The sequence below is a fragment of the Micromys minutus genome (genome assembly GCF_963924665.1).
Source record: "Micromys minutus genome assembly, chromosome: 30".
In the NCBI taxonomy this organism is placed as follows: Eukaryota; Metazoa; Chordata; class Mammalia; order Rodentia; family Muridae; genus Micromys; species Micromys minutus.
The window spans coordinates 5,464,532-5,485,127 of NC_137965.1; the positions used below are offsets into that span (position 1 = coordinate 5,464,532).

Consider the following 20,596-nt stretch of genomic DNA (forward strand, 5'->3'; position numbering starts at 1 on the left):
ATTGGGTATTTGATCCTTTCTCTTTTCAACATTACTTAACAGAGGACATAGTTGAGTTTAATTAATTTTTAGTTTTTATTTATTCTTTGATCTTGCTTTAGAGTCCAGACTTTATACCCCTCCCAGTCTGTCTGCCCTCTGACTGTTCTCCATCCCATACCTTCTCCCCACCCCAAACTGTAAGAGGATGTCTCCACCTCCCCACCCTTCCCCACTAGACCACTCCACTTCCTGGGACTCCAAGTCTCCCCAGGGCTCAGTGCATCTTCTCCCCCTGACTATGCCCAGACCAGATAGTCCTCCGCTGTACATGCATGGGGTGGGGGACACATCAGCTGGCAGATTCTTCTGCCTGCTTCATGGTTCAGTGTCTGAGTGATCTCAGGGTTCCAGGTTAGTTGAGACTGCTGATCTTCCTATAGGGTCACCCTCCTCTTCAGCTTCTTCCAGCTTTTCCATGTTCATTGTTGTCTGTACATATCTGCATCTGGTTACCTCGGCAGTTATTTTATTTACATTTCAATTGTTATCCCCCTTCCTGGTTTCCCCTCCACGAACCCAATACACTATCTCCCTCCCCCCTTGCTTCTGAGGGAGCTCATCCAACCAACCACCCCCTCCCATCTCACTGCCTGAACATCCCCTGCATTGGTGTTTAGAGTTCTAAATAATGTCAACACTTTAAGAATTTAAGGATCACTGCAAATTGATTTTACAGCCTTTGCATAGCTAGAGGGTCATGATTAAGGGCCAACAACACATTACAGGTAAAATGTGATATCTCTAATAGACTCATGCATGGAACGTTTGCTCCTCAGCTGATAATGGAACATTAGGGCATTGTCTCTAAATGGACAAAGTATATAATAGTTGAAATACTTTTCCCAGTCCTGAGTCACTTTCTGACTCTGTCTCCTGGCTTCTATAAGACGCACTGTTTCGTTTCACATCATTTCCTCCACCATGGTGGATGACCTCTGTAAAACCATATGCAAGGTAAGTCTTTCCTCCATTCAACTCATATCAGATATTTGTTTCACTTAAAGGGAAAAGGTATGAATAAAAACATATAAACAGGATTATATATGTAACCTTTTACTTTTATAATTAATGTGTCCATTCAATTTCACAAACAATTCTTTTCCTAGAACTGAATAAAATAATATTACTCCATTTTAAAGTTTGCATGCTGAAGTGTTAAAAATGCATACCTCAGCATAGTTAATGTTTCTAATGTTTACTATATAATGGTGATGGTTATGGGATATTTGTTATTTTCTTTTCTTATATAATTCTATAGCATTTCCTTAAGGCTTATGAAATTTCTGGTTTTGTATATATATATATATATCTTCAGTTCTCTTTGCATTTTAAAGGTTACATTTTCTATAGTTTGAGCATGTTGTTGTTTATATTTTTCTGGATTACACATTTCACCTCAGTTCCTTTAGTACCATTTTCCAAAGCTTGCTACTAGCTGATATCGCAGCTTGCAAATGTATCAACATGTCTCCGAATTGATTTTCATACTGTGCAGATTTTATTTCTCTATTCTAGGAGAATATGCTTTCACTGAAACTGCACCACATTCTGCCATTTATTGGGGCTATTGTAAAGCCTTCTCAAAGTTCTATGTTATGAAGAGTATTATCCTATACCATTCCAACGTCCTTTAAGTTATCTTTAATAATAAAAAATATGTACTCACTTACAAGTGGACATTATCTGCAAAGTAAAGGATAATCACAGAGACCCGGTGAGGCTAAGTGCCAAAGAAGACTCTCCCTGGGAAGGGGAAATTGGTTTCATTGTTGGACTCTGGCTAGTGGGGATGGAAATGAGAGGGATCCGGTAGGGAAAAGCAGGAGTACTGGGGGAGATGGCTGGAATTGGGAAGGTGAAAACAGTACAATGGGAACTTTTAGGATTCCAGGAGGGGGTGACTTTAGCTAAGATTTCTAGTAATTGGTAATTTGGAACCTGAACTTGCCATCTTTTGTAACCAGGACAGGCTTCCATTGGATGGATTGGGACATCAACTCAGCCACAAAAACATCAACTTACTATTTGTTTGACCTGAAAGATGTGCTGGGGTAAGGTGGAGAATAACTCGCAGTGGCCAACCAATGGTAAGTCTACCAGTCATGGTATAAGATTTATAATGAGGTCCTTATTGGGGTGCCTGGAGGTTCAAGAACCAGAGATTGGAAACCCAGAGACCTAGGATAAAACCAAACAAGTCTGGCCAAAAGAAAAGTAAAAAGAAAGAAAGTAAGTAATCCCAATGGTGCTTTGCTATACTTAGGAGAAGGAGGCCAGCATAAGTAGACAGAGCTCTGGTAATTTTGTGGGATGGGGGAAGGATTGAAGGAGTCAGATTGGTCAAAGACACCACACAAAATGGCCCACAGCAGCCTGCATGACTTTGATTCAGGTTCTTTGCATATATGCTATGATTATGTAGTTTGGTATCCTTATGGGACTCCTAACAATGAGAGCAGGGATGTCTGTGATTGTTTTCCATGACTTAGGTTGTGCTCCTGCTAGGTTATTTACCCAGCATAAAATATTGATGATGATGATGATGATGATGATGATGATGATGATGATGATGATGATGATGAGAGGAACCTAGTCTTACTATAACTTGATATGCCATGTTAATTGACCTTTCCTGAAGGGAAATGAGAAAAGTAAATGGATTCAGGAAGAAGGGAATTGGATGAGAGCAACTAGAATAGGAGAGGGAGATTATAGGCAGAATATAATATAGGAGAGAAGATAAATAAAAAAATACATGCAAATAGTATGAGATATGATCTTTTAATACATCCAGTGTTTGACTCTAAAGCAAACAAAATTGCCTCTTTATTATGAATTCCTGTTATTTACTACACACACACACAGACACATACAGGCACACACAAACACTCACACACACACAGATACACACATATGTATGCACACACAGTTACACACACACACATACACACACAGAGACATACATATGCATGCACATATGCTCATACACACACACAGACACACACACACTCATACACACATACATACACAGAGACACACATATGCATGCACACACACACAGACACACACAGATGCACACACACACTCATACACACACAGACATACATATGCATGGACATATACTCATACACACACACTCACACACAGACACACACACACTTATACACACATACATACACAGAGACACACACATATGCATGCACACACACTCACACAGACACACATGCACACACACACACACACACACACACACACACCAGTCCATGCTCCTGTGTATATGAGAATATATGTATCTTCTTGCATTCACTTCTCGGTCACAAGACGACCCCGGGCACATGTCCTCACCTTGTACTTTTTATGAAGTCTCCCACCATCTCATGCTGCCTATGCCAGGCTCGTCAGCTTCTAGCTGCCAGGGATGCTCATTCCTTGCCTTCTACCCTCTCAGGAAACAGAACGAGAGGAACAGAATGTCAAGACAACACAGGTAATTTCTGTTTTCTTTTGCTTAACACACACTCTTTAGATAGTGAACATACTATTAAGTGTAAGGCAACGTAGAATCTATGAGGCTAACTCCCCATAGACATGGCTGTTTATTTACTATTCATAGCTAATAAACAGCTGTCATAAATAAGTATTTACTCAGTACTTTCAATAAATAGAATGTGGTGTAATGCACACTGTTTCTTAGTTATATACTCTTTTGTTGTTATTATTTTTTATTACCTGGGGCAAACTATTTCTGCATGATTGCCCTCTTAAGAAGTGCCTTCTCCTTTTGCTTCAACTGGACATAAGGCTGTTGTCAACCATGCTCTACCACCGACATATACTGTTCAACTGTAAACAACAACGGTAGCTTCCCTTCATTTAACCTAGGGTGTGCACTTCCCTCCATTACTATCCAGTGAGAAATCGGGAGACCCCTGGGGCACAGAGAAAAGCAGCAAATGCTTTTAATATGTAAACCTGGAAAAGGTTTTGGGCTGAAATTCTGCAGTTTGTTTGATTCTGTGAGTAAAGAGCCACTGTGAGAAGGTCGACAGATGCTGACTGGGATCCTGAAAAAATGAAGAGCAGCTGGAACGAAGCCCATATTGATCCTATGAGCTCAAGGCCTAAACTCAACTTCGTTTCCACAGTTAGATTTTTGAGCCAATAAATGCTCTTAAGGAAGTTTCCACATCTTGTCATTTCTAGTAAAAACACTTTAACCAATCTGTGTACTTTGTAATATAATATTTACCAATAATTGATCTTATTTAATCTTTCTATACATCTCTAATGTGTTTTCTTTTTATGTATTTTTGCTCTTACTTCTGAATACAATGCTTATCAGATATTAGTCATTTCAAAATACTTTATCTTATTGATTCTTTCCAGTTGCTTCTTTAGAATAATTTAATTACAGGTTTTTTGGTGTCTTTATATGAATATTTAATTCATTTACTTCCTTTCTTTCTCTTTGAATAATAAAGATTAATTATGGCTTTGAAAGCTGGCTTGAGAAAAAATTCCAATTCTATTTCATTAGTTTTGATACAAAATTATTCTATGGCCATTATTTCCTAAATAGCCTATTTGAATTCATTTTCTTTCTCAACCACTGAGCATTATTTATGGTAATAATTCTGTTAAAATGTTATTGCACACATTTAATTTCAGTGTCCCTGTATGCAGACCTTGAACATGTTTATGAAAGTAATATATTAAAAGTTTTTGTGTCATTTCCTGTGACAAAGTTTACTATTTCAGTTTAGAGATTCCAACCAATTATGATTTTATGCTACAGCATGAATGCACATGTCATGTTGGACAAATATAATTGACTTTTTCTTTTCTTCATATACTATTTAACTAGATCTTTGAGAACTTCACGTGGACTGACAATGTAATTTGATAATTCATCAGCATTTCTCCTCCAACATTCCATATGTTAATATTCACGTGGCCATTCACTAGAATGTAGATGACTTATCAATGTTGATACCCTGAAAGGGAACTAATAACCTCAGTTAGGGGTAGGGGCTTGTGAACTCATTCATAATCCATGCTAGGATGTTTGCTGTCTTGATCTTGTGCTATGAGTTAATGTATACAGGAGCCCTGTGATATTCATAATACTAATTTATCTTTATTATTCATTAATTAATTTATTGACTTTACATCCATCCTAACCCCCTTTCTCCCAGCTCTGCCTCTCACACAGCCAATCCCCCATTTCCCTTCTCCTTCACCTCTGACAAGGAAGAGTCTTCTCCCAGGTACCAAGCCACCATGGCACTTCAAGTCACTGCCGAATTAGACACATCCTACCCAGCTGAGGCCTGACAAAGCAGAACCAGTGTCAGGAAACAGAGTCAGGGACAGTCCTGCTCCAGTTTTTAGGCAACTTGCTTGAAAACCAAGCTCTATGTCTGCAATGTATGTGCGGAGGCCTAGGTCCAGTCCATATAAGGTCTTTGGTTGGTGGTTCAGTCTTTGGGAACCCCCAAAGATACAGGTTAGTTTTCTTTTGGAGTCCCTATCCCTACCTGGCTCATCAATCAGTTCCCCAACTCTTTCCCAAGACTTCCTGAGCTCTGTCTAATATTTGGCTGTGGGTCTTTACATCTGCTTTAGTCAGCTGCCTGATGGAGTCTCTCAGAGGACATTTTTGCTAGGAAAAACAAAATCAGATGGGTCTCAAGTTGGGCCAGTCATTTGTTGGCCATTCGCACTTCTTTTAGGAAGAACGAAGTTTGGGTAGAAGGTTTTGTGGGTAAGTTGCTGACCTTATCTCTCTTCTGGGAATGCTGGCTGGGTACAAGAGATTAGCCACCTTAGGATCTACATCCCATACAATTAGGAGTCTCACTTAGAGTCACCCTCATAGACTTCTTGAAGCCTCCCCCCCTCCCAAGTCTCTGGCAAGTTCTAGAAATGCCACACACACACTCACACACACACACACACACACACACACACACACACACACACACGGGAAAATATTCAGATTTTGCAAGTATAGCTTTGCGATGTCTATAAAAATATTTTAATAAATATTGATTATATAAATAAAAATAGACAGTAGTGGAAAAACAGACAACGGTAGAATGGAGTCCTTTCTGAGAATCGAAGAACTAAAACCCAGTCCCAAAATGTAAACCAACTACCAGGAACTCAATTATTTCAATAGATATAATTCCTTTCTCCGTCTTCCTCTCTTTAGGTGGATATTGATATCAAGATCCGCTCTTGCAAAGGGTCCTGCAGCAGGGCTGTAAACCGTGAGATAAATCTAAAGGACTATGAAGGTCAGCAAAAGCAGCTTGAACAGGTCATTGCTAAACAATTGCTTCCTGCAAAGGACAGGGAGTATCTGCCAGCGATAAAAATGTTTCCAATCCCCGACTTGGTTCCCGGAAGTTTTAAGAGCCAGCTTCAAGAGGCTCCTTCAGAGTGGAAGGCATTAACAGACATGTAGCAGATGAGGATGGAGCTGGAGAGGCCCGGGAAGGATGGGGGCTCGCGAGAAGATTCGCGTGGAGATTCTCGAGGGGACTCTGCAACACGTGGACCAGGATCAATGGCAGAAACCCCCACGAACCCTGAACATGGTGGATCTGGGTATTGGCGTCCTGGGAGCTCCGGGTCTGGAAGTGATGGAAATCGGGCCCTGGGACCACGGGGTCTGGTGGCACTGGGAACTGGGGGACTGGAAGCTCTAGACCTAGTTCAGGCTCTAGAAAGCTTAGGCCTAGCAACCCTGACTGGGGTGATTTTTCGGAGCTTGGGGGGACAAGAAAAGAGTATCACACAGATAAACGGGTCACTTCTAAAGGAGATAAAGAGCTCCTGATAGGAAAGGAGAAAGTCACCTCTTCTGGCACAAGTACCACCCGTCGTTCGTGCTCTAAAACCCTTACCAAGACTGTTACGGGTGCTGATGGTCGCTGGGAAGTGGTCAAAGAAGTGGTCACCTCGGATGATGGGTCTGATTGCGGTGATGCCATCGAAATAGACATGAGCCACAGTTTTAGTGGCAGGCTTGATGAACTTTCCCAGCGACATACCGACCACGCTGCTTTTTTTGACCGTCACTTTGGTTCCCTCTCCTCTGACTTCAAGGATTTGGCAGTAAAGCCCATGCCGTGGGTTCCGATTCTGGCATCTTCACGGACATTGAGGACCCCAGCTCCCCTGTGCCTGAGTTTTCTTCCAGTAGTAAAACCTCAACTGTCAGAAAACAAGTTACCAAGACCTATAAAATGGTAGATGAGGCAGGAAGTGAAGTTCACCAGGAAGGAGAGACCCAGAGTACCAAGAGGGGGCGTGCCAAAGCCCGTGCAATGAGACACTGTGATGGTACCCTGCAAACACATCCGTCAGGTGCCCAAAATGGCATGTTCAGTATCAAGCTACCTGGATCCAGTGAGATTTTGTCCGTGTATTGCGATCAAGAGACCAGTTTGGGAGGATGGATTTTGATCCAGCAAAGAACGGATGGATCACTGAATTTTAACCGGACCTGGCAAGACTACAAGAGAGGTTTCTGCAGCCTGAATCACAAAGGGGAAGGAGAGTTCTGGCTAGGCAATGAGTACCTCCACTTACTCACTCTGAGGGGCTCTGTCCTCAGGGTCGAATTAGAGGACTGGGCTGGAAAAGAGGCTTACTCCGAGTACCACTTCTGGGCTATGCGCTGCAGGTTTCCTCCTATTGGGGCACCGCGGGAGATGCTCTGATCCAGGGACAGAATACACTTCACACAGCAACATGCAGTTCAGTACCTTCGACAGAGATGCAGACCAATGGGAAGAAAACTGCGCGGAGGTCTACGGGGGAGGCTGGTGGTCCAACAGCTGTCAGGCCTCCAATCTCAATGGCATTTACTACCCCGGGGGCACCTACGACCCCAGGAACAACAATCCCTATGAGATAGAGAATGGGGTGGTCTGGATTCCTTTCGGAGGAGCAGACTATTCCCTCAGGGCCGTTCGGATGAAAATCAGACCATTGGTAGGACAGTAGCCAAAGGTGTAGAAAGCGGAGGCTCTGTTTTCTTTGCTTGGTTAGCCTAGAAGAAAGACAAAAAACAGAAGATGACGGTGGTGTCGCGGATCTTGTGAACTGTTAAGAATTCCCAGGTGCCATTCCATTGTTCTTTGTACTGTATGTAGCTAAATGTAACAGAGATGCACTATTATTTTGAAAAAATAAAAAAATAAAAACAAAAATAGCTGTTATCTGTGCATTTAAATGTCAGAAACTATGTTATAGAATTTATATGTAACATCTCATTTAATTTTTAGGTTATTTGTGAGTCAGCCAGTAGACTGAATCTTGGGAATCAGGTAGAAAACTATTAAATGCTAGCTCTTCCACACCAAACACTCAGTGAACCTGCTGACAAGATTAAGCCGAAGACTACTGTTTGTAGTGGAGCCTCTGAGTTTGACGGTACTAACTTGTTGGTTATATACTTAATAGGCATTGTCAGTCTTTGATATTCTATTATACCTCAGAAGGCACATGCCTGTCTATAATCTTATGCTACCACTGTACTTTATAACCACATAGGTTTCTTGAGTTAATTCTACAAGTTTGGAAAGAAATTACTAGAGGAAATATTATCAACAACAACAATATGTGATTTAAGTATTTTGAAGACGAAGTGGACTTTAGGCATTCAATTGACTTTTTAGGAAAGTCAAATCTTGCAGATATTGAAATGGAATAAATATACTTTAAAGGTGAGAAGAACAAGAATTTTAGTGGCATAGAAATTGTGTACTACAGACTTTGTGAAACAAGTGTTGGAAACTTAACTCCCAGGAAAATGGTTTTAGGGTGAAGGACAATTACAAGGTAATAAAGTCATCTAAGCAGAGGTTTATGGGTGGGACACATGTCTCAAAAAAACGTGGGATTATATGATATTATATCATATTATATTATATCACATCATATCATATCATATTCATTATATTATATAATATATCATATTTATTATATTATATCATATCATATTATATCATATTATATTGTCTTCTTTTGTGTAAGGTATGAAACAGCGTGGCTCTATTAACTCTCATCAGACACTAAGTGTACCAGAAATGTTCACAAGGAATGAAGGAAATAACTTTTCTCCATTTATGTTGCTTACATTTTTTTGTTTTTGATTATGATGTTGTTATCACAGCAAAAGTAGAATAAGTGGAGTGCTACCAGTTATGACAAGAACATCAAAATCGGCCAATTCCTGATTGGTAGATGCTGGCGGTATGGCTGAGGAACTAATTTTACAAAATATATGGTAGCCGGGGGGAGATTCATAGAGTGCTCTAAGACTAAACACAGGTAGCTTTGGTGAGATCTGTCTTATAGAATTAATAGAACCTAGCCAATGTTAAAAAGAAAATTGTATCTACACAGGAACATCACTAGGAAAAAATGTTTTATATTTTCATGAACCTATAAAGGTTAAAGGAACATTATGTGTATGGTAATCATTAATACTTTCCCTTAAATTTAGACTCTAATTTTCTACCTTACTCTTCCTTGCTTCAGCATATATGTGAATCTGGAATATTTTAAATCAATTTTTCTTACTGTGGGAAGTTCTGGAAAGGTAACATCATTTCATGTTCTACTAAACTAGGTTTAGGGCAAATATTGCTAGGCTATTATAGAAATATTTTCTGTCTTTTATTACAAAGAAAGAAAAATGAAAATTTATGTTATTCACAAAACCCACATGTACTGAAAAATGCATCTTTTAAGATTGTACTAAGGAGAAAAGGAAGATTCCAGTGGGAAGACAGAAAGAATTGAATCTTTTATTACTTTATTACTGTTAGTATTGGCTTCAGTATTAATAACCTTGTTTTTCTCTTAAATAGCACACATTCTTATTGATAAAGCTGAGTTGATACACAAATATGTAAACATTGCAAATGACACATATATTAACAAGCCCAGTATAATGAAAATATAAATATGCCTCTTCTTTTCTAGAAACGTTATGTTTAACTTAAACATGCTTTTTATTACAACTTCATATTTACCCAAAATATACAGAGAAAAGATTTCTCTGTCATTATGAAAAAATCTGAATTAATTGTATAGTCTGTATCTGAGGTCTTCCAGTCCCTCAACTATAATCTCTCCATAAAAAAAAAAAATGTCATGATTATAGAAGTGATAAATATAAGCTCACAAGGTAACAGTTTACATAAAAATATTCATAAAGCATATTAGCAGTTTCTTATTCAAATGTCAATGTATAAACATAAATTTCATAAGAAAGGCCCTAATATAAAATTCTAAATTCCTAAATTTACTTGGCTGATATCGAAATGTAATTTGTAAACCAATACATTCATTAAATGAAGGTTACTCTTCATCTATCTACTTCCTGGATTTCTCTGCCCTCCCCACTCGAGTGTGTGTGTGTGTGTGTGTGTGTGTGTGTGTGTGTGTGTGTGTGTGTGTTTGTGTGATGACACACCATAATTTATTTATGAAAAAAGTAAAGAGAACAAGCAAATGTAAAGACTAAAATCGACTGAATGAGCAATAATAGTCTTTGATAAAGAAAAATGAATAGATTTTTCCCAACAATTAAACAACACAACAATTGTAACTGAATGAGCATTATTCAGAAGATGAAATGGAACTCTGGATAACTTCAGTTTAGGTTCTGGGAAGAGTGTGTAATATGTTCCAAGAAGTTAATGGAGCATTCACTGACTTGAGAAAGTTTAGCAAGCAGAAATGATCCATGCGTTTAGCATCCAAACCACTCTGAAGTGGCACTTGTGGATAAATAGAACCAACCATCCATGGGGTTCAAATAAGACTTAATATTGACTTTAGTAATACACTATCAAAACTCATCCAGGTGAATCATGGCCTATTACTTCTCATAAAAAAGAAAACTTGAAAAGTCTTAACAGAAGGAGTTGGCAAAGCGAAGAACTGAATTGGATCTTACACACTTGGAGACTTTCAATATGACAGCAAATAAAATGATATTTTAAAAGTATGGTCATCTATCTAGCTATTCTTTTACTAATGTTTCATTGAAATAATGTACACTGAGTTCAAATCCCACAGTGCTATGAGATGTTTGCATGTACAATCATCCCATTGTCCTTTCCCACCTTGAACTACCAAATGAATGAACTGTACATGATTATGACCTAGTGGGCTCTAGAACTAATGCACACTAAATAAAACAGCAGGGATTTCTTAAGTCAGTTGTAATTTTATATAGCAGTATCTTCCTACTAGTTTACCTTCAGCTCATATAGATCTTTTCAATATAATGATCAGTTTCATTACATATATTTTAGATGATGAAAACAATTTGCTGCACTCTTCTTTCTTTGATATCCTTTTTCTAAGAGCATATTCATTAACTCACCTTATTATGTAGTAATAAAAACAGTTCTTTCATGGTTAACAAATCAATCCTCAAGAACAAAGTGAACTTTTATAAGTCTTTAATCATTTGTCTTGTCATGTGATTTAATCTTAAAGATACAGATTATCTAAGGGAAGTTTTACTTCACCATAAATGACAGTAATCACCTAAGGCTGTCTGCTTAAATAGGAAACTTTTTCGGGGGGGTTCATGTGTGTGTGCATGTGCATGTTAAGACAATAGTATAGAGTTATTGTTCAATATTTCTCATAAAAAGAGATGACAAAAGTTTAGAGTTAATTTATTCAAGAAGCTAAGTTGAGGGAAGATGTGTTCTGAAAGAAGGTGTACTTATTCTTTTTCTATTAATGTTGGTACTTTTGGATAAGTAAATCTGTGTAAAAATTCTGTGATGGCTACAGTCCTGAAATATCAGAGTGATAAAGCCATGAAGTCAATTTTTTACCTGAATCAAAATGTACATGCGTATGAAAAAGACTCACCCAGGCAGAGCTGGCCTTCAGAACATTTGCACACTTTTTTCCCGCAGTTAGCTGGCTCCAACCTCACCCACACCTACAAATCACAGACTTCCAATAATTATTATGTTTTATGATGGCTTGAAATCTGATTTCATTTCTTAAGGTTTTCTGTAATTTTTGTCACCCAAGCCAGATATATTAGAGCTATTCATCTGTAACTCTTAGATTTTGCAGATACATCTTACAATTGTGTTTGCAAAATGGTGCTACACTTTCTGACACTTCTTATCTTCCTCCATTTCGTTTCACTAACAAAATATATACAATGAGATCTCATCATATGCTTTTGTTATATAAAAATCTACTCGAGAATGTCAGCATTTATCCATAGTTCTCCATATTTCAAATATAGCTCTAGTGTCATAAAAAAATGACTACTTTCCTCTTATCTTATGCAGCAGCCTGAAAAATAGTGAAGGAAATTATTTTTAAAATTTATACCCCATGTGGTGAGGAAAATGAAAACAAAAGAAATCAATTCAAGATCATGTCAAAACTGTGCATAATTATGATCCTGTCTAAGGCAGAACCTGTGCCAATAATTATCAGCAGAATGAATCAAAGAAAAAATTTTGAACATAAATATGGCTTTTATAAGCCAAAAGAAATGAGTGAATCTAGGTTATAAAGCCTCAGAGAAGAAAAATGATATGAACAAACTTTCTCTATATAGACTTTGTATATCTATGTATATAAATATGTATACATGTTTGAAGTACTTGTCTGCCAGACATGGCAGAAACTCTACTAAATACAGATGTGAATCAAGATTGGATAGATAGGTTTACACTGAAGAGATAGGTCAGACGAGAGTTTAGTGTAAATCATTTGACATACAACGATGGCACAATCAGGAGAATAGATGTAAGAGCATACGTTTCTTCAGTGAGCCAGGATTCTGTTTTTAGCACCCACATTATGTCACTCACAACTATCTGTAACTGCAAGTTCAGTGTCTCTGAATCACTCTTAAAATTAAACGAAATTAAAAATAGCCACGTCCTAAATCAACAATAACAAATAAAACAGGACTGACATAAGATGTTTGATGCTGAAATGATTCAGGTGAATCAATCACCAAGAAGACCTTGAATCCCACAGAGCATGTATCAGAGAAGTAAAGAGTCTCTAATGTCCTCATTCTGATAGATGTTGTATTAATTATTTAATCGCCGATGGGTTTCATACCCCACATTTTATCATTCAGTTCACAGATAAAAGACACACAACCTAAGTATTTCTTTTTTTTTTATTTTAACATCTTTATTTTACAAAACAAAGATAAATGTACAGATTTCAAGCATTTTTTGCGTAAAATTATACAATACATTTTTGTCAGTAATTTTTTTTCAGATTTTAAAATAATTTTTACATAAATCTATATGAATAGTCAGTACTTGATCTTTTTAAAGGTTTGACAGTATGCATCGAAAACCCAATACTTACAATGAGCACAAAGTACATGCAAAACAAAATGTAACATGAAAATAGTCAAAGTTTTCTTGTTGTGTAAAGATTTTTTTGCTTTTTTTGTTTTCTTTATTTCTTGGACTTCCTACAGTCTGTGAGTTGTTTCTGGGGCAATGCTAGCCTCTGAGGGTTAGCATCCCACTATCAGTGACTGCATATTATGTCTGTTCTTTTGTGACTGGGTTATCTCACTCAGGATGATATTCTCTAGATGCAGCCATTTTCTTAAGAATTTGGTCAAGTCATTGTTTCTGGTGACTGAGTAGTATTCCATTGTATAAATGTACCACAATTTTTGTATCCATTCATCTTCTGAAGGGCATCTGGGTTCTTTCCAGCTTCTGGCTATTATAAATAGAGCTGCTATGAACATTGTGGTGCATATATCTTTGTTGTGTACTAAGGTGTCTCTGGGGTATATGCCCAGAAGTGGAATAGTTGGGTCTTTAGGTAGTATTATGTCCAATTTTCTGAGGTATCGCCAGACTGATTTCCAGAGTGGTTGTATCAGTTTGCAACCCCACCAACAGTGGAGAAGGGTTCCTCTTTCTCCGCAACCTCGCCAGCATCTGCTGTCATCTGAGTTTTGGATCTTGGCCAATCTGACTGGTGTGAGGTGGAATCTCAGGGTTGTTTTGATTTGCATTTCCCTGATGGCTAAGGATGTGGAGCACTTCCTCAGATATTTCTCAGCCATTCGACATTCCTCAACTGAGAACGTTTTGTTTAGTTCTGTACCCCATTTTTTAATAGGGTTATTTAATTCTCCATTTATATATCCATTTATATATCCATTTTATGTACCTGCAGCCAGAAAATATTTCTTGTTACTAATGAGAAACATTGTATAAATAAATAAATAAATAAATAAATAAATAAATAAATAATCTTGAAAAGTTAACTGGCTAAGACCTCATCTTTAGCTTACCATGGGACTTAAGCTTCTGATATTCTTAATAGGGATGCAAATCCTAATTCCTTTCAACAATTAACTGATGAGGGACGAATAGCTTTGAAGAAAGTAGAGGAAGCTCTTAGTTAACAATAGATAGAGTACATAAACTATGAAAACTTAATTGTTGGCTGTTGACAGCAGACCTTTCAAAAATGGGACCATTAATGTGGATCCATCTTTGTTTGTCTCCAGGTAAAGTTTTAACATCCTCTTTTGAAGCTATTGCTTTGTTAATTGAGAATTGTAGAATAAAATCGTGAAAGCATTTTGAAAAGAATGTCTTAAGAACGTGATGAAAGATTTGTTCCTTATTCCAAACAGCAATTAAATTGGTTATTGCAGAATACTGATATTTAGCCTGTTGCATGTGTAACATTTCAGGCAAGATTAATAATCATTATCCAAAAGATGACTTATTAAAATTTATCTCTACATGCTTTTGTATATCCTGTAAATTTATGCATGTAGGCCATAGAAAACGCGCAAACTACATTTATAGATGCCTGATCTAAAGGGAAAGCAACCTATGTAATTGGATCATATGATTATTCTGTTGAGTTCTCTCCTTCTTCAGCACATATTATTGAATTAAGTGCTGTAGCCACTATTTTTTGAAATGTTATAAATATCAAGCTTTCAATTTCTATACTGATAGCCAATATATAGCTTATGGTTTGCAATTGCTTAAAATTGTTTCATTTTTAGATAGTGCTAATTCTCAAATTTTGCGATTATTTATTGAAATACAGCTCAACTTAAGGAAATGTACTGTTTCATACATGACAGGATATTTGAGAGCTCATACTGGATTGCCTGGTTCCCTTAGTGAAGGCATTGTCACAGCCGATTTGTATACCAGGCAGATCACAATCTCATTTTTTAATGTCATCAAAATACTAATAGCATGAGACAACAATTTGGTATTTTGAGAGAATATGTAGGACAAGTTGTAAAGATTTTTCCTGTACCACATAATGGTATTAATTCTCCTGGACTTATAACTAATCAATTATGGCAAATGGATGTTTCTCATATTTCTGATTTTAAAAAATTAAAATATGTCCAAGTGACTACTAAGACCTTTTCAGGCTTTGTAGTTGCAATTTCTCACTGACTACAATGTTTTCCTATGCTTGGTGTTTCAAATCAGATTAAAACAAATAATGAAACTGGTTATTGCAGTCAAGCATTTGAAGTGCTATGTAAACAATTTAATATTACCCATATTACTGGGGCTCTGTATAATCCTGAAAGGACAAAGTATTGTGAACAGGTACTGTGCATCTTTAACATTACCTTCATAGAATAAAAAAGGGGGAATTATGTATATATATATGTAATTATATATATATATATATATATATATATATATATATACCATATAATCATGTAAACTGTGCTTTTTTTTGAAATTTAAAAATGTGCACGCCACGGCACTCTCTGACTATCTATGGCACCCTACAACTAGGCATACTGATTATGCCTAGGTGAAATGGAAGGATCCATTTACTGGCATATGGTATGGTCCTGATGAGGTGTTAATATGGGGAAGAGGTGTGTTTGTGTTTTTCCCCACAGGATGCTGCAGGAATGTGCTAGCTGCCAGAGTGATGCTGATGCTGTGACAAAGAATGACGCTGACCTGCCTGAGCTTGCTGAGTGCCCTGACAATGGTGACTGGGAGACTTTATTGGACATCTGTTCCTGACCCACCTTTGCTTGCCTATATCTGGGATTAGACAAGCTGCCTTGCTTCAACCTTTAGACCTTGTGGAACAGAGAACACGGCGAGTGTGGAAACTGACTTAAAATAAAATAATCAAATGAAGGAGTTGTTGTAATGATCCTTCTCTTTCCTTTAATGTGACCAGTTATTCTGACTTCATCATGGACTGGTCAAGAAATCAATCCAATGTTGGAAATAATACTTTTCATTTGGAAGACTGGTTCTGGACATTTCCAGAGAGGTCTGTGGTGTTATTGATTAACCTTTAAGCATATGATCAAGAATGGTAGAGCTGGATTTAGAAGTAGATCAATTCTAATATTCCTGAATAAATGACACACTGATTTACATAGTGTCTATATCCATTTTCAGTGGAACACTGCTAAAAAAGTCTTTTCATATGCCAATACTTTATTTCCAATAGAAAAAGGAAAAAAGAAATAAGATCCCAAGTGTGACTTCTTCCACAAATAGGTACTTCTGTAGTACAGTAATCTTGAAAAGGGGTTGGGTGAATGGTAGTTACAGAAGCCGTCAGTCTAGAGCTTTAATACCATTTAAAAACAAATGAACATGGATGATATACAAAACTGTCATAAACTAGGAGGTTTGATGCATTACAAAGGTAAAATTTGCCTAGATAAGGAAGATGTTAAGAAAAACAATTGAATAATGCTCCACACTGTGTTATCTTTGCCTTTCTCTCTTTCTTGTGTGTTTGCAATAACGCAGTGTTGGGGAACAAACCCTGGACCTTACCCTGGCTAATGAAACACGCTGTCAGTCACAACTAAGCCATAAGCTCATCTGGTCCTTATCTTTTTCATCACAGTATTATGTCTAAACTAAGTCTGTAATATCAGGAGATCATAGAGATGATTAATTGGTTTCCTTTCTTTTCAATATTAAAATTTATATTGTATGTTGTTTAGAAAGTATAATTATTTAAGGAAAGAGACAATCAAATATCATGTTTTCTATTTAGTTGTAGGTTTATGCTACAGAGTTATTAGCTTTGCTGCCCTCCCCTTTGTTTCAAAAAGATATATTGGGATTTTACTCGTGAGTTCCTAATACTAAAATTCTTAACAGAATTATGCTCTGAGGCATAATATATTAAAATGGAACTGGCAAATGATTATAAGAGCCAGAGGATTAGGAGTTCCCTATAAGACTATGTCTCCTGGTAACATCAAATCTATACCAGCAAAGTATCACCAATATGAGTGTCAAAACATAAGCTATTAAGAATAGCAACAGTAGATATATTTAAGAAAACTGGAAAGATCCTAAGCCCTAAACACAAAACTACAGGCAAGTAAGAAATGCTAAGAGTGGAAAACAATGATCTTTCCAGGGATGCATTATCAAATTGCCAGCCCTGAATAAATACAAGTAATATTAGGTGGATAGAACAGGTTATATGTGTGAGTGTTCTGTGCTTGTGTGTTTGTATGTGTGTGTATGGTAGCAACATGAATTTAAAAAGAGGCAATGAATATGAAAAAAGTATGTATAATATAAGGGCACATGGGAAATTTTGATTATCTCAAGAAAAAAATAGAAAGGAGAAAATAATGTAATTATATTATAATTTTAAAAGTAAAATAATGCTATTTTCCAACTTTATTTCCATTTCATTTCAAAGAAACATCTCTGGATTTGAATTTCAATTCCCCTTGTATGGTAAGTGGTGCATGTGTATTACATGATGAAGACATTGCCTGAAGCAAGATTTAAGGACTGAAAACAAAGGGAAAATAAAGATTGATTCGGGCACTAGCTTACTCATGTCTAACACTGCAATCAGACACTGTGGAGAAGGCAATGTGAAGCCTGCACGAGACATTTGCGCAGTCAGCTGTGAGAACAGTCCCCTGTTCTTTACCATGAGTCTTAACTCCAAAGTCAACTGTTTGTCCTTGGATTGTGTGAAAATAGGCTAGAAAACACAAGGCTATTGAAAGTTTTATTATTTAACGTAAGATCCATGCAGACAAAAGTTTAAAAGAAGGATCATGAATGTTCTCATTTAACAAGTAAACCAGCCATGACTTATCCCCTTTGTTTCTCCACAAGATACAACTAAACGCTGCTTTTCTTGACTTTGGGAAATACTCAGTAATATAAGGAAAAATACCTAACTGCAATACAATGTCCTTCTTCATGAATCTGTTTTACTAGACATATGTGCCTATAAATTTAATACATATACATTTATAACTATTTAATGGAAATTTCATTAAGGAGAGTAGCGCAGTGGATCAGCTGAGTCATGTTCCCAGTGTGTGCACCCTTTAGCAAGGTAATCACTTTTCTCACAGGTATGAGTAGTATCATCCTTTAAAAATTTACAAAACAAAGGCTGAAAATGCAATAAAAATAATACATTAAGAAAACCAAAACATTTCCTTATAATCTACTGAATAATCAGAATAAACTGCCCAAGAAAAAATAGAGAACACGCTATTGACAGAAACACATAATGATATTTATAAACCAGATATTTTACAATAACATATTATAGTATATTCTGTTAATGTTATTTATAATAAAGCAATCAAATTTAGAAAGCATAGTTTTAAAGGGGCCACTCACATTTATCTTTTTGGTTTTTTTTCTATTTTTAATATTTTTTTCTGAGAATTTCACACTTGTATATGATGAAATGTTATTAACTCAACTGATGCCTATCCACTGATTATTGTCCACTGTAAATAGTAGCTTTTCTAGCCACGGTTGAGTACAGAGCAAGTCTATGGAATAAATCAAATTATTTATGAGGCAATTAGACAACATGATCTTTTAGAAAACAAAGAAATAAAATACAACAAGAACATAAGCAAATACAGTAGCACATTTTACTCTGAGGTTGATGACCTCCCATATATAAGCTTTTGACCAGGTGTATAGCAGTAAGTTTGAAATTTCCTCTTGTTAAGCAAGTCTCAACACTATCCAGAAAGCATTTAGTTTTCTCATAGCAGGCTATTGCAAAACTAGGAAGGTTGGTGTGCAACATGTAGCATCCGCTGCAGTATAAGACCACAGATGTCTTTTGTATCTCATAATTTCTTCAGTGTTTTCTGGAGCTATAAATATAGGAAAATAGGGTGGAAGTTTCTGAGATGGATGTCTCTATGTCCTGCATCCAAAGTTTGCTAAAGCTTCAGCAATATGGTCATACCATGTGATTTTGGTGTTTCAAAGTTAGTCCTTTGGCTCCACTCTACACTGAGCCATCTCATCCTCAACTTCCGTCACTGCATGATCTTTTTACTCATATTATCTTCTCTCTTCTTTCTTTTCATATGTACCACACTAGCCTCTGATTTATATTTTCTCAATTAGGGTTCTGTGATAGAAGGTTGCCGAGAGGGTCACATCCCCAGGCATTCTCCCTACCTCGGTCATCAAGTCTCTCTAGGATTAGGTGCATCTTCTCCCACTGAGGCCAAAAAAGGCAGTTCTCTGCTACATATGTGCCTGATGCACCATACCAGCCCGTGTATGTTCTTTGGTTCGTGGCTAAGGCTGTTGGAGCAGCCAAGGGTTCAGGTTAGAAAACCCTGTTGGTCACTATCGGAATGCCATCTGCTTCCGTTCTTTCAATCCTTCCCCTAACTCTTGCATAGTTATCCCAGAGCTCTGCCAATGTTTGGCTGTGAGCATCTGCATTTGTCTCGGGCTGCTTCTGGTAGAGCACCTCAGAGGACAGCCATACTAGGCTCCTGTCTCCAAGCACAACATAGCATCAGTAATATTGTCAGAATTTGGTGTATGCCTATCTGATGGTCAGTGATCAGCCATTTGTTTAGTCTCTGCTCCACTTTTTTTTCCCTGCATTTCTTCTGGACAGGAACAATTTGGTGTCACCATCCCTCTACTGGCGGCCCTAACTACTGGAGGTGGTCTCCTCAGGTTCCATAGTGCCGCTCTTGGGCATTTCAGCTCAGGTCATGCAGACTGGATGCTTCCCCAATTCTAGGTGTCTGGGACTTTCTAGATGTTCTCTGCACTCTACACTCCCAGCAGCTGTATATATTCATTCATGCTCCTGGCCTACTGGCTCTGCTCATACTAGATCTAGCTTCCCTTCTTCCCTACATTTGTCCACCCAGGTTCCTCCATCCCTCTGCTTCCTCGGATCATTTTGCTTCCACAAAGTTATTTATTCAATCCCAAGCAGGATTAAAGCATCCTCTCTTGGGCCATCCTTCTTGTTTAACTTTGTAGGGTCTGTGGGGTGAATAATGAATATTTTGCACTATTAGGCAATACGGACTTATCCGTGAGTAAGGGCCATGCATGCTCTTCACAAATGTTATGCCACTCAGGATATTTTCTAGTTCCATCCATTTGCCTGCAAACTTCTCAGTGCCTCTGGTTTTAATAGCTGTATAGTATTATTTGTATAAATGAGCCACATTTTATGTATCCATTTTTCA

At 37.3% G+C, this 20,596-nt stretch overlaps 1 pseudogene across 1 annotated transcript; it reads left to right on the top strand.

Moving 5' to 3' along the window:
- Positions 1-963: 963 nt before the first annotated feature.
- Positions 964-16,130, top strand: LOC308439795 (fibrinogen alpha chain-like; annotated as a pseudogene). The gene is made up of 4 exons: positions 964-996; positions 6,257-8,046; positions 15,172-15,272; positions 16,001-16,130. The product of its transcript is annotated as a fibrinogen alpha chain-like (transcript).
- Positions 16,131-20,596: the final 4,466 nt, after the last annotated feature.